A 12,116-nucleotide genomic window follows, 5' to 3' on the forward strand; every position below is an offset into this window, starting at 1 on the left:
CTGGGTAGCTACAACCAAAGAAACAGCTGGGAGAAAGATGTCATAAAAGCAAACTAAAGAAAGGAATCAGGGAGAGAGGGAAAAGAAAACAGATCTTTTCTGCTTAAATGACTCCAAGAGGGAAGGCTCATAAAAAGAACAAGAGGGAAAACCGCTGGAAGTAAACAGAAAGATGAGGATGGGTAGGAGAGGAGGAGGGAAAGATGAGTGAGAGAGATAAAGGATAAAGAGAAATGAATGGATTGAAAAAACAAACAGGAAATTCATCTGAAGAGGCCAGGAACTTTTAAGGAGTATGTTGGTCAGTTATAAATGTAATTGTTATGTATTCTTCTATGCAGATGGCTGTTGCAAATGTGAAACGTGTCCCCTTTCTAAACACTCAAAAGAAAAGAACTCACATTGCATGTGAAAATGAAAACTAAGTTTGTTTCATTCCCAGGGTCCTATTTCTTTTTCTTTGTTCATTTCCCAGTGTCTTCACAAGTTTCAAACACAGAGATATTTATGGTGATTTAATTTAGTTACAAAGACTCAAAGGGTGAGAAAGTTTAGCTTGATCACCAAAGCGGTCCCAAAAGACCAAGGTCTCAGAAGGACCAATGATTCATTGACCAGATCCAAAGCACAAATAATTATCTAAAACTTAGAAATAAAGTAAGATCACTGCCAAATCTTTCATGATCATCTGAGAGCATTTTCTAACCAGCCTGCTGTATCTCCCGATTCTCTAAGCTGTGGTTTAGTTTGACTTAATGTTTATTATTAATTAAGGCTCAGCCTCTGTGTAAAGTTATGTTTTAGCCCATAGAAGATTGATGAGTTGTGAGATATCTTTGTCCAGTGGAGATAAAATAATAAATGTCTCATAAAAAGAGACAACCTCAGAGTTTACCATTTTATTGGCCTCCTAGGGCATTAACACTTTGCTATACAACTTAACAACTTTATTTAATCATGTTTTCTTCCACCTACTCTAGATACTTATTTCTCTCAGTCTCTTTTACCATCCTGTTGCTTCCCTCACTGATAAATTAAATCTTTGACATGTACTCCATACATTTTTGTATGTTTTTAAATATTTAAAATGTGTACTTTGATCATGTTAACAACAATAATGATACATATTTAGCTATCTCTCACTATGTGCCAGACATTGTATTAAGTACTCTGTGAGCATTACTTCATTTAATCCTCACAGCAACTTGTGCATCTAGGTTAACTGAGGTCCAGAAAATATCGGTATTATTTTTTAAGATCAGCCATGGGCAGAGGATGATGTAGAACTCGGGACCGGTTTCATAAGAATTCTGCATTCTTGTCTTTGCATTGTATTTTTCTCCTAAAGTGTGGTAGCAATGCCTGTCATGGGCAGGGTTCTAGCAAGGACAGGAGGTCCTACAAAGAAACTGAAACTGAAAGTTGAGTGGTACTGGTGAGAAGCAGTTGGTCTATCAAATAAAGCTGTTAGAGAACGAATACATGCTGATCTTTTAAAAGGGGGGGGGGTATCATTATCTCCATTTAACAGATGAGAAGACTGTAATTCAGACAGAATAGGTCACCTTTCCCAAGCCATCCCATTAATAAGAAGCTGAGCAAGGGTGTGAAAGCCCATCACCAGACCCAGGACACTTGAACAGATGGTCAGCAAGTTCAGCCTCATTTGTTCCACTTCTTAGTTCCAAACTATGGTTACAGCTGTCATTATTGCCCCTTTGTCCTGGATCTATTTGGCTTTGAGATTTTTATCTTCCTGCTTTTGTCTTTGACATAATGATCACACAACATTTAATTTGGTTTCTGGTTCTCATTTATTTTTCTGGCACTGATCCCAGAGACTAACTCAAAGGAATAACATGCAGTCATAAGATATCAACAGCCTGATTTCTATCAGGGCTGCCTGACACTAGAGTTCATCATTCCTTTCCTAACTTCCATCCACCCACTGCCCAGAATACAACATATGGACACAACTTTTATAGATCAGCTACTCACTTGCCTGCAACATCAGTTTTACACCAGAGAACGAGGCACAGTTAATGAATAGTAAGAATCAAGCAGATGGGCTGCTCAAAACATTATACACACAGCAAGAATTCTATCTGAAATCAGTGGTTACCCGAACTTTTTACAAAAAGAGTCATAGTTTTTTGGTTTTATTCTAATTAGGAAAAAGATAGAATTGACCCCAACATCTGTATTCTTGTTTGCCAATTTCAGCTCCATAAGTACAATCTAATAGGACTCAACATACTGTATTTAAGAATATCAATTGATGCAATTAATCTGAGAACAAACAAGCCTATAACTTAGTTACCCTAAGTTACTTACATATGTTCCTTCCACAAGCACCTCCCAGTTTTGTTTGGGACCCTCTCTGGATAGTAATGCCTTCACCTACATCAGAATTTTGAGCTCATAGGTCTCCTCTAATTTTCACTCTCTGTGATTCTGTGTTCCTTCTATGTTTATCTAAATTTCTGCTAATAATCTAAAGAAAGCAAGAACTTCTATGTCATCTCTTACTATAGATAGCATTGATAACTCACTCTGAATTCTCCTTAGTAGGGAAGCTTTCTGACATCACACAGAAGGAGGGAGAGTGAGGAAGAACAGAGTGGGAAAAGAGGGAAAGGCTAACATTTATGGAGCATCTACTATATTTTAAGAGTTGTATTAGAAAATTTTAAATAGCTAGCCTCACATTTAATTGTTGTAAAAACTCTAAGAAAAAGCTGTTATTATCTCAATGCTAAACAAAGCAAAACAAACAAACAAACAACAAAAAACTGAGGCTCAGTGAAAGTAAACACCTTACCGCATGTCACTCAATTCATAAGTATTGGTATCAAAATTTAAATATAAATTTGTCTTGATGTCCATGCTCATGTGCTTTGATCATGCTCTTTAGTCCCTTCACATCTTATTAGCTATATTAAAATGCTGAGAAATATCTCCTTAGTAATTAATTAGCTTAACAAATCTAAAGGAAATTTAAATCAATAGATGGATTTTAATTGGGCACTCACTATGAGCTGTTCCAGGCGCTGCTGGATATACATTTCTATTAAAAGAATCAAGGTCCCTCTCCTCATTGAACTTTATGGTCTAGTAGGAAAGACAAACTCTAAGTAAGAAATAACAAGATGTAGAAGAAGAAAGGAGCTCAGAGAACATGGAGTAAGAAGTTCGTAACTAAGTCTAAGTATTAGGAAAGCAATATTTGAACTAATAGCTGAAGAATGAGGAGTTAAGTAAACAAATAGGTGAGATGTCATGTCAAGAATGGGGGACATCCTCTGTGAAGGCTTAGAAGTAAGAGAATGGTAGGTTTAAGCAACTCCCACATCAAATTGCTATGAAGATTATTTGTTAGATACAGCAATTTTTCACTGAAAAATTTAAATGTGTGTGTGTTGTGTGCATGCAGGCACATGCACTCCCACCCACACATACATGTAAGAAAACAGAAACTGACCACCCAGTGAAGATGATTCTTTTTCAAAGTACATATCTATACTTCATTTGTTTTCCAAGAAGTCAATTATCATTTAGACCAATTACTAAATACACAGGTTCTTTATGAATATTTATCACTATGGTAATGGTGATGATCAGCTGCATTACTGATAGGTTAAGTACACAAAAACAGACACATTCTTCACTCTAAAAATTTTAAAGCCAATAATTAATTCTTAGGGCTTGGTTATGTGGCTCCCTACCTGTGAGATGAATTATGAGGAGCTTTCCGGAGCAAAGAGTCCATGGTTCTACAAAGAAACACCAGTGGCCTAGGAAGAATCTGATAAACATTTGCATATTGAATGAGTTTAAAATCAGGTTAATATATTTAAATAGCTTTTTTTAAGGGGTAACTTTTCTCTCAGAAGGTCATCTATGAGAAGGTGTAAGATGACAGAGAGACAGGTATAAAAAACTTGGAAGAAATGGAAGGGAATGGAAAGTCTTGGAAATTAAAAGTCTTGGAAATTTAAGAAAAAAAATTGGGTATTAAGGTTAAAGAAGAATTTCAATTTCTAGTCATTGTGAAGTAATAGAGACAGTATTTACCTTCCCACCTGAAACAGTTAAAAATCTTGACAAAATATAATGGTATATATTTTTAAGAAGGAACACAAACATTTCACATCAGGCAAACAAGTTCATTTTTTCCCTAAGATACAATAAACAAATGAGGAAAAACCTACAGTTGCCCAAGCTTACTCTCTGGAGCAGAGAGGAAAGATGTCGGCAGAATGAAGAAGCTGAGAGTCTGAGGAAGAGAAGAAAGACATTGACAGTTCTCAGAGCAGAGGAGAGAACTTCACAGCAAGGAACTGCAGAGATCTTCAGACAGTCTCTCTCTAGTTCTGAACGAAGTACTTATCAGTACATGCATGTGAGGAATCTCAGGTTGAGGAAAGAACCATCAACAAGGATTAGAAGAAATTGCCTGGGAATTGTGCCTGTTCTCACTAGCAAGCCTCGAAAAACTCATCATTCATGGGGCATTGGGAAAAGGTCTTTCCTCAGTAGTGGGAATAATCAGCTTTAGAATGATTCCTGCTCCTGCCTTACCTCACAAATCATATAAACAAAACCCAAAGATCAAATTCTTTACAAGTATCTTAACTACATCTCAAAGTAAAAATCAAAAAGAATTATTAAAATATAAAAATATCCAGAACCCAATTAGATAACATTCACAGTATCTGTCATCTAATCAAAGATCACCAGTCATATACAAAGAGGCAAAAGTATAGGATTCGTGATTCAAAGAAAATCCAGTCAAAATCAACCTAAATTGATATAGATATTAGAATGAGTACAAAAGGATATTAAAGCAACTATTATAACTATACTCCATATGTTCAAAATTTAGATAAACAGATAAAAAGATGTTTAAAAGAACCAAATTGAATTTTTTTTTTAAATTAAGACTTTTTATGCCTATCCTCCCCCATTTTCAACATCCCTCACAAGAAAAGTATGTTTGTTGTAACAGATGAACTTGCATTGATACGTTATAATTACCAAACGACTCTAGTTTACATTAGGGTTCAATCTTATTGTTGTACATTCTATGGGTTTAAAAAAATGTATAATAACATGGTTTCATTATTATGGTATCATACAGAGTATTTTCACTGCCCTAAAAATCCTCTGTGCTCTGCCATTCATCTCTCTCCCCTTAAGTCAGATCTCTTTACTGTCTCCACAGTTTTGCCTTTTTCAAATGTCATATAGTTGGAATCATACATTATGTAATCTTTTCAGGTTGGCTTCTTTCACTTAAACATGCATTTGTGTTACCTCCATGTCTTTTCTTGGTTTGATAGCTAATTTATTTTTTATAGATAAATATTTCATTATCTGAATTTACCATGGTTTATTTATCCACCTACTGAAGGACATCTTGATTGCTTTCAGGTTTTTGCAATTATGAATAAAGCTTCTATAAATATACAGTTACAGGTTTTATAGTGGACATATGTTTTCAACTCCTTTGGGTAAATATTAGGGAGTGAATTTTATGGTTAGAGTATGTTTAATTTTGTGAGAAATCACTAACTATCAAACTACCTTCCAAAGTGGCCATATCATTTCCCATTTCTACCAACAATGTATGAGAGTTTCTGTTGCTCTACATCCTTGGCAACATTTGGTCTTATCAGCATTCTGAATTTTGGTCATCCTAATAGGTATGCAGTGGTGTCTCAATGTTTTTTGTTTGTTTTTTGTTTTTGTTTCTTTATTTTTCTGAAGTGAGAAGCAGGGAGGCAGAGAGACAGACCCCCACATGCATCTGACCGAGATCCACCCAGCAAGCTCAGTAGGGGGGTTGCTCTGTTGCAACTGGAGCCATTCAAGTGCCTGAGGTGGAGGCCATGGAGCCATCCTCAGAGCCTGGACCAACTCGCTTAAATTGAGCCATGGCTACAGGAGGGGTGGAGAAGAGAGAGAGAGAGAGAGAGAGAGAGAAGGGAAAGGAGAAGGGGTGGAGAGGCAGATGGGCGCTTCTCCTGTATGCCCTGGCTGGGAATCAAACCCAGGACTTCCACACGCTGGGCTGATGCTCTACGATTGAGCAAACTGGCCAGAGCCTCAATATTGTTTTAATTTGTATTGCCCTGATGACATGAGGCGGAGTTTTTTGTTTGTTTGTTGCTTATTTGACATCTGTTTATCTTTTTTGTGTGTGTGAGGTTAAGGTCTTTGGCCCATTTTTAAAATGGAATTGTTTTTTTTCTTATTGTTGAATTTTAAGAGTTTTTGGGCCCTGGCTGGTTGGCTCAGTGGTAGAGCATCGGCCTGGTGTGCAGGAGTCTCGGGTTCAATTCCTGGCCAGGGCACACAGGAGAGGCGCCCATCTGCTTCTCCACCTCTCCCCCTCTCCTTCCTCTCTGTCTCTCTCTTCTCCTCCCGCAGCCAAGGCTCCATTGGAGCAAAGTTGGCCCCCGGGCACTGAGGATGGCCCTATGGCCTCTGCCTCAGGCGCTGGAATGGCTCTGGTTGCAACAGAACGGCGCCCCAGATGGGCAGAGCATCGCCCCCTGGTGGGCATGCGGGTGGATCCAGGTCGGGCGCATGCAGGCGTCTGTCTGACTGCCTCCTGTTTCCAACTTCAGAAAAATACAAAAAAAAAAGAGTTTTTGTTTATTTTTTAATAAAGTTAACCAAAAACAGTTGGTTTAATCTTATGTGTTTTTTTGCAAATATTTTCTCCCAGTCTGTGGCTTCTCTTTGCATTCTCATTACATTATCACAAAACAAATATTTTAAATTTTAATGAAGTCCAGCTTATCAATTATTTTATTCACAGATTATGCCTTTGATATTGTATTTAAAAAGTCAACAGCATACCCAAGGTCATCTAAGTTGTTTTCTATACTATCTTCTAGGAGTTCTGTAGTTCAGCCATTTTACATTTAGGTTTGTGACTCTTTTTGAGTTTATTTTTGTGCATGGTATAAGGACTATGTTTGGATTTATTTTCTTGTATCTGAATGTACATTAGTTCTAGCACTGTTTGTTGAAAAGATTATCTTTTCTCTATTATTGATATAAATATATTGCCTCTGCTCCTTTGTCAAAGATCAGCTAACTATAGTATGTTCATTTATTTCTGGTCTCTCTATTCTGTTTTATTGATTTATTTATTTTTCCCACCAATTTCTTGATTACCCCAACTAAAGTTTTATAGATAAAAATTACAATACCTGAGATGAAAATACAATGGATTGTATTTTCAGCCAATTAGATTTTGCAGAAGCTCCTGACTAGGTGGTGGCACAGTGGATAGATCATTGGACTAGGATGCAGAGGGCCCAGGTTTGAAACCCGAAGTCACCGACTTGAGTGCGGGGTCACTGGCTTGAGTGTGGGATCATAGACATAACCCTTTGGTTGCTGGTTTGAGCCCATAGGCTGTTGGCATGAAGCTCAAGGTCACTGGCTTAAGCAAAGGTTACTTGCTCTGCTGTAGCCCCCGGATCAAGGCACATATGAGGAAGTAATCAATTAAGGAGACAAAAGAGCCACAACAAAGAATTGATGCTTCCCATCTCTCTCTCTTCCTGTCTGTCCCTATCTGTTTCTCTCTCTGTCTCTGTCACACACACACAAAAAGATACTACAGAAAGAAATTTTAGTGAACTTGACAGTACAGTGATGAAAACCGTACAAAATGAAACACTGAGTAGGAAAAAACCCATAAAGATAAAAGGAGCAAAAGTAAGCTGTAGGGGTAAGTTTAAGTGACTAAAATACAGTTAATTAGAGTCCTTGAAAGAGAAGGTAGAGGCCTTAGCCAGTTGGCTCAGTGGTAGAGAGTCAGCCCAGCATGTGGATGTCCTGGGCTTGATTTCCAGTCAGAGCACACAGAAGGAGCATTCATGTGCTTCTCCACTCCTCCCCCTCTCACTTTGCTCTCTCTCTCTCTCTCTCTCTCTCTCTTTCTCTCTCTCTTCTCCTCCTGCAGACATGGCTCTATTGGAGCAAGCTGGCCCCGGTGCTGAGAATCACTCCATGGCCTCTGCCTTGGGCACTAAAAAGAGCTCAGTTGCTGAGCAATGGAGCAAAGCCCTAGATGGGCAGAGTGTCGCTCCATGGTGGGCTTGCCAGGTGGATTCCTGTTGGGGAACATGTGGGAGTCTATCTCTGCCTCCCCTCCTCGCACTGAATAAGAAAGAAAGAAAGGAAGAAAGAGAAGAAAAGAGGAAGGGAGGGAGGGAGGAAGGAAAGAAGGAAGGAAGGAAGGAAGGAAGGAAGGAAGGAAGGAAGAAAGGAAAGAAGGAAGGAAGGAAGGAAGGAAGGAAGGAAGGAAGGGTAGTGTAGGGACAGAAACAATATTTCAAGAACTAATGACCAGGAAACTTAATGAATGCCATAAATCCAAGAAGTTTAAGAAACCCTTAGCAAGAAACATAAAGAAAAACATACCCAGGAATATCACAATTAAATTGCTCAAAATTCATAATAAAAAGAAATCTTAAAAGCAACCCCAAAAAAAGATGCATTATGTAAAAAATAAAAAAATAAGAATGACATTAGATTTCTTATTGAAGACGATAAAAGTGAGAAGACAGCAGAGCATTATCCTTAGCATACTGAAAAAAAAAACTGTCAACCAGGACTTCTACACCTAGCAAATACACCATTCAAAAATTAAGGTATAGTGACAAAAAATGATTTGACTTTGGGTGATGGGCACACGGGGCAATCAACAGTTCAAATGCTATAGAGATGTTTACTTGAAACTTATGTAGTCTTATTGATCAATGTCACCCCATTTAATTTAATTTCTAAATAAATTTTTTAAATTAAGGTAAAATAAAGATATTTCAGTCATAAAAACCAGAATAATTCATTCCTCATACAATTATATAAAAAATGTTGAAAAAGGTCCTTCAATTAGAAGGAAAATGATACCAAGAAGAATCTAGATTTATATAAAGAATAAAGAACAGCAGAAAAACTAAGTAAGTGGGTGAAATTTATATAAGAATTTTTAAAAATTATTTGAATCTTTTTAAAACTGTTATCTTTTAAAAAGATAATTGACTAAACAAAAATAGTAACAATGTACTATAGGGCTTATAACATATGAAATAAGAAAATGCATGACCACAGTAATATAAAGACAAAGAAGAAAAATAGAAATGAACTATTGGAAGGTTCTTATACAATATGTGAAATGAATATAATATCACTTGATGGTTAACTGTGATCAGTTCAATATATATACTATAAACCCAAACGCAATGATTAAATTAACAAAGACTTATAGCTAATAAGCCAACAAAAGAAAAAACCAGAACCACACAAAGAATTTAATTCTAAAGAAGGCAGAAAAATAGGAAAAGGGGAACAAAGGACCGATGGGACAAATAAAAAATAAATAGCAAGATGATGTACTTATACTATGTCGATAATAACATTAAACATAAATGTTCTAAACATTCTAAGTAAAGACAGAAAATGTCAGATTAAATATTTTTTAAAGATAGATTCAACTACATGTTGTCTATGAAAAGTACAATATATTTTATATAAAGTGATATAAGTAACTTGAAATGATGGAATAAAATATACTACACTAACACTAGTCAAAGGATAGCAGAAGTGGATATGGCAATACTATTAAAAGTAAATTTTAGAGCAAAGAATATTGCTAGTGGTAAAAATGTTAATTTCATAATGATAGAGGTCAATTCATTGAAAGAATATAAGCATTTTAAATTAATAAAGGAAATTTAAGAACGGGAAGCTAAAAGTTGTAGAACTCAAAAGATAAGCAATCCACAATTATTGTCAGAGATTTAAAAATCACTCTTTCAATACTGATGGAACAAGTAGACAGATAATCAGCAAGGATACATACACTTGACCAACATTATCAATTAACTTGCTTAATTGGTGAAATGGATAAATAAAAGTTGACAAAAAGGACAGATTCCTTGGAGATACAAACTATAAAAGCTTACTCAAAAGTAGCCCCATATAATAAAGGAAACAGTTTTAGGAATAAAAAACTTTCTCACAAAGAGAACTCTGGGCCATGATTACTTCATCAGTGAATTTTACCAAGCATTTAAGGAAAAATATATAAATTCTATACAAATATTTGTAGCAGTTTTATTTGTAATATACAAAAACTAGAAACAACCCAAATGTCCATCATGAATGAATAAATTAGGGTATTTTCATACAATGGAGTACTACTCAGAAATGAAAAGGAATGAACTATTGACAAATGCAACAATAGGGGTGAATTTCCAAATAATTATACAGAATGAGCAAAGTCATACAAAAAGAGCACATACTACATGATTCTATTAATATAAAACTGTAGAAAAAGCAAACTAATCTATAGTAACAGAAAGCAAATCAGTGATTATCTGGTGGTGAGAGGTAGGAAGGGGAAGGAGGAGAGATGACCAAGGGACAGAAGAAAACTTTTGATGGTGATGAACATGCTCATTATCCTTTTTTTTTTTTTTTTTTTTTTTTTTACAGAGACAGAAAGAGAGTCAGAGAGAGGGATAGATAGGGACAGACAGACAGGAACGGAGAGAGATGAGAAGCATCAATCATCAGTTTTTCATTGCGACACCTTAGTTGTTCATTGATTGCTTTCTCATATGTGCCTTGACCGTGGGCCTTCAGTAGACCGGGTAACCCCTTGCTCAAGCCAGTGACCTTGGGTCCAAGCTGGTGAGCTTTGCTCAAACCAGATGAGCCCGCACTCAAGCTGGCGACCTTGGGGTCTCAAACCTGGGTTCTCCGCATCCCAGTCGGATGCTCTATCCATTGTGCCACCACCTGGTCAGGCAACATGCTCATTATCTTGATTGTGATGATTTCATGGGTTTAAAATGTCAACACATATCAAATTATACACTTTAAACATGAGCAATTTATGCTAATTATGTCTCGATAAAGCTGTTTTAAAAAGACTATTAGAAGAAGACACCATAAAAAATAGTTTATGAAATATACTGGAGGTAGATTTTTAATCAATATTGACCTTGTAGTCTAGACAGAATGTTTTCCCCTGGGTGACTTTAATATTTTTGCTTTACTGAAACAAACTACTTTTAACTTGAGCAGATTCATTAGCAACTTTGTTTAAGACAGGAAATAACTCTAAATGGCTAATGTGTACTGGTCATTCTTATCTAAGTAAAAACTACTTTAACATGACCACTTTTGATTCTTGGAAAATAGTAAATGCCCACTAAGGAAAATTTTACTATTCATGAGTTGTCATTATAAAAAACACAATTAATGATAGATAATATTTATTGAGCATTTATACCAGATTATATACACTGCTAAGCACTTTATACAGAGTATCATATTTGATTTTGACAACCCTCTGAGTTAGGTATAATTATAAGCCCATCTGGAAAGAGAGAAAGAAAATCTTAGAAGAATTATTAAGTAGTATACACAAAGTCAAATAGCTGAAAAGTTATAGGGTCAGCACTTCATAACTTTATTCATTCTTTTCACCACTCTGCTCTAACCCCTTCCATGATTGTCATCTCATTCAAAGTAAAAGCCAATAATCTAACAGTCATATACAAGGGTCAACAGGATATATTTATACATACTTCCAATCACCTCACCTCCCATTTCCTCCTGACCACACTCCCTCTTGCTCCCTCTACTCCAACTCACAAGTATGTGTTGTTTTTCAGACACGCTGTGCAACTTCTGGAGGGCCTTTACAGTGGCTGTTCTCTCTTGGCCTACTGTGTACGTTCGTTCAGTAGACTCTGCAGGGTTCTGAGGGTTGCTACTCTGAGACCTGATGCCATCTTCCTGTGAGCTAACTCTCAGATGTGCACACGATTTGCTCCTTCACCTCCTGCAGGACTTAGCTCAGACTTGAACATCTCAGTGAGGCTCATATCCCAGTTTGAGTCTGTCTTTCTTGCTTAATTTTTGTCCATAGCAGTTAGTGTCATTCTGAGTAAAGAAAAAGTGTAAATTTACATTATTAGCCTATTTTATTGTTTGCATATTGTGCAAAGCCAATTTCAAGTACAAAATAAGAGCACCTAACTTTTGTGCAAAATAATCTAAGTTAAACAATTCATAGTTGC

The sequence above is a fragment of the Saccopteryx leptura genome, chromosome 1 (genome assembly GCF_036850995.1).
Source record: "Saccopteryx leptura isolate mSacLep1 chromosome 1, mSacLep1_pri_phased_curated, whole genome shotgun sequence".
Taxonomy (NCBI): Eukaryota; Metazoa; Chordata; class Mammalia; order Chiroptera; family Emballonuridae; genus Saccopteryx; species Saccopteryx leptura.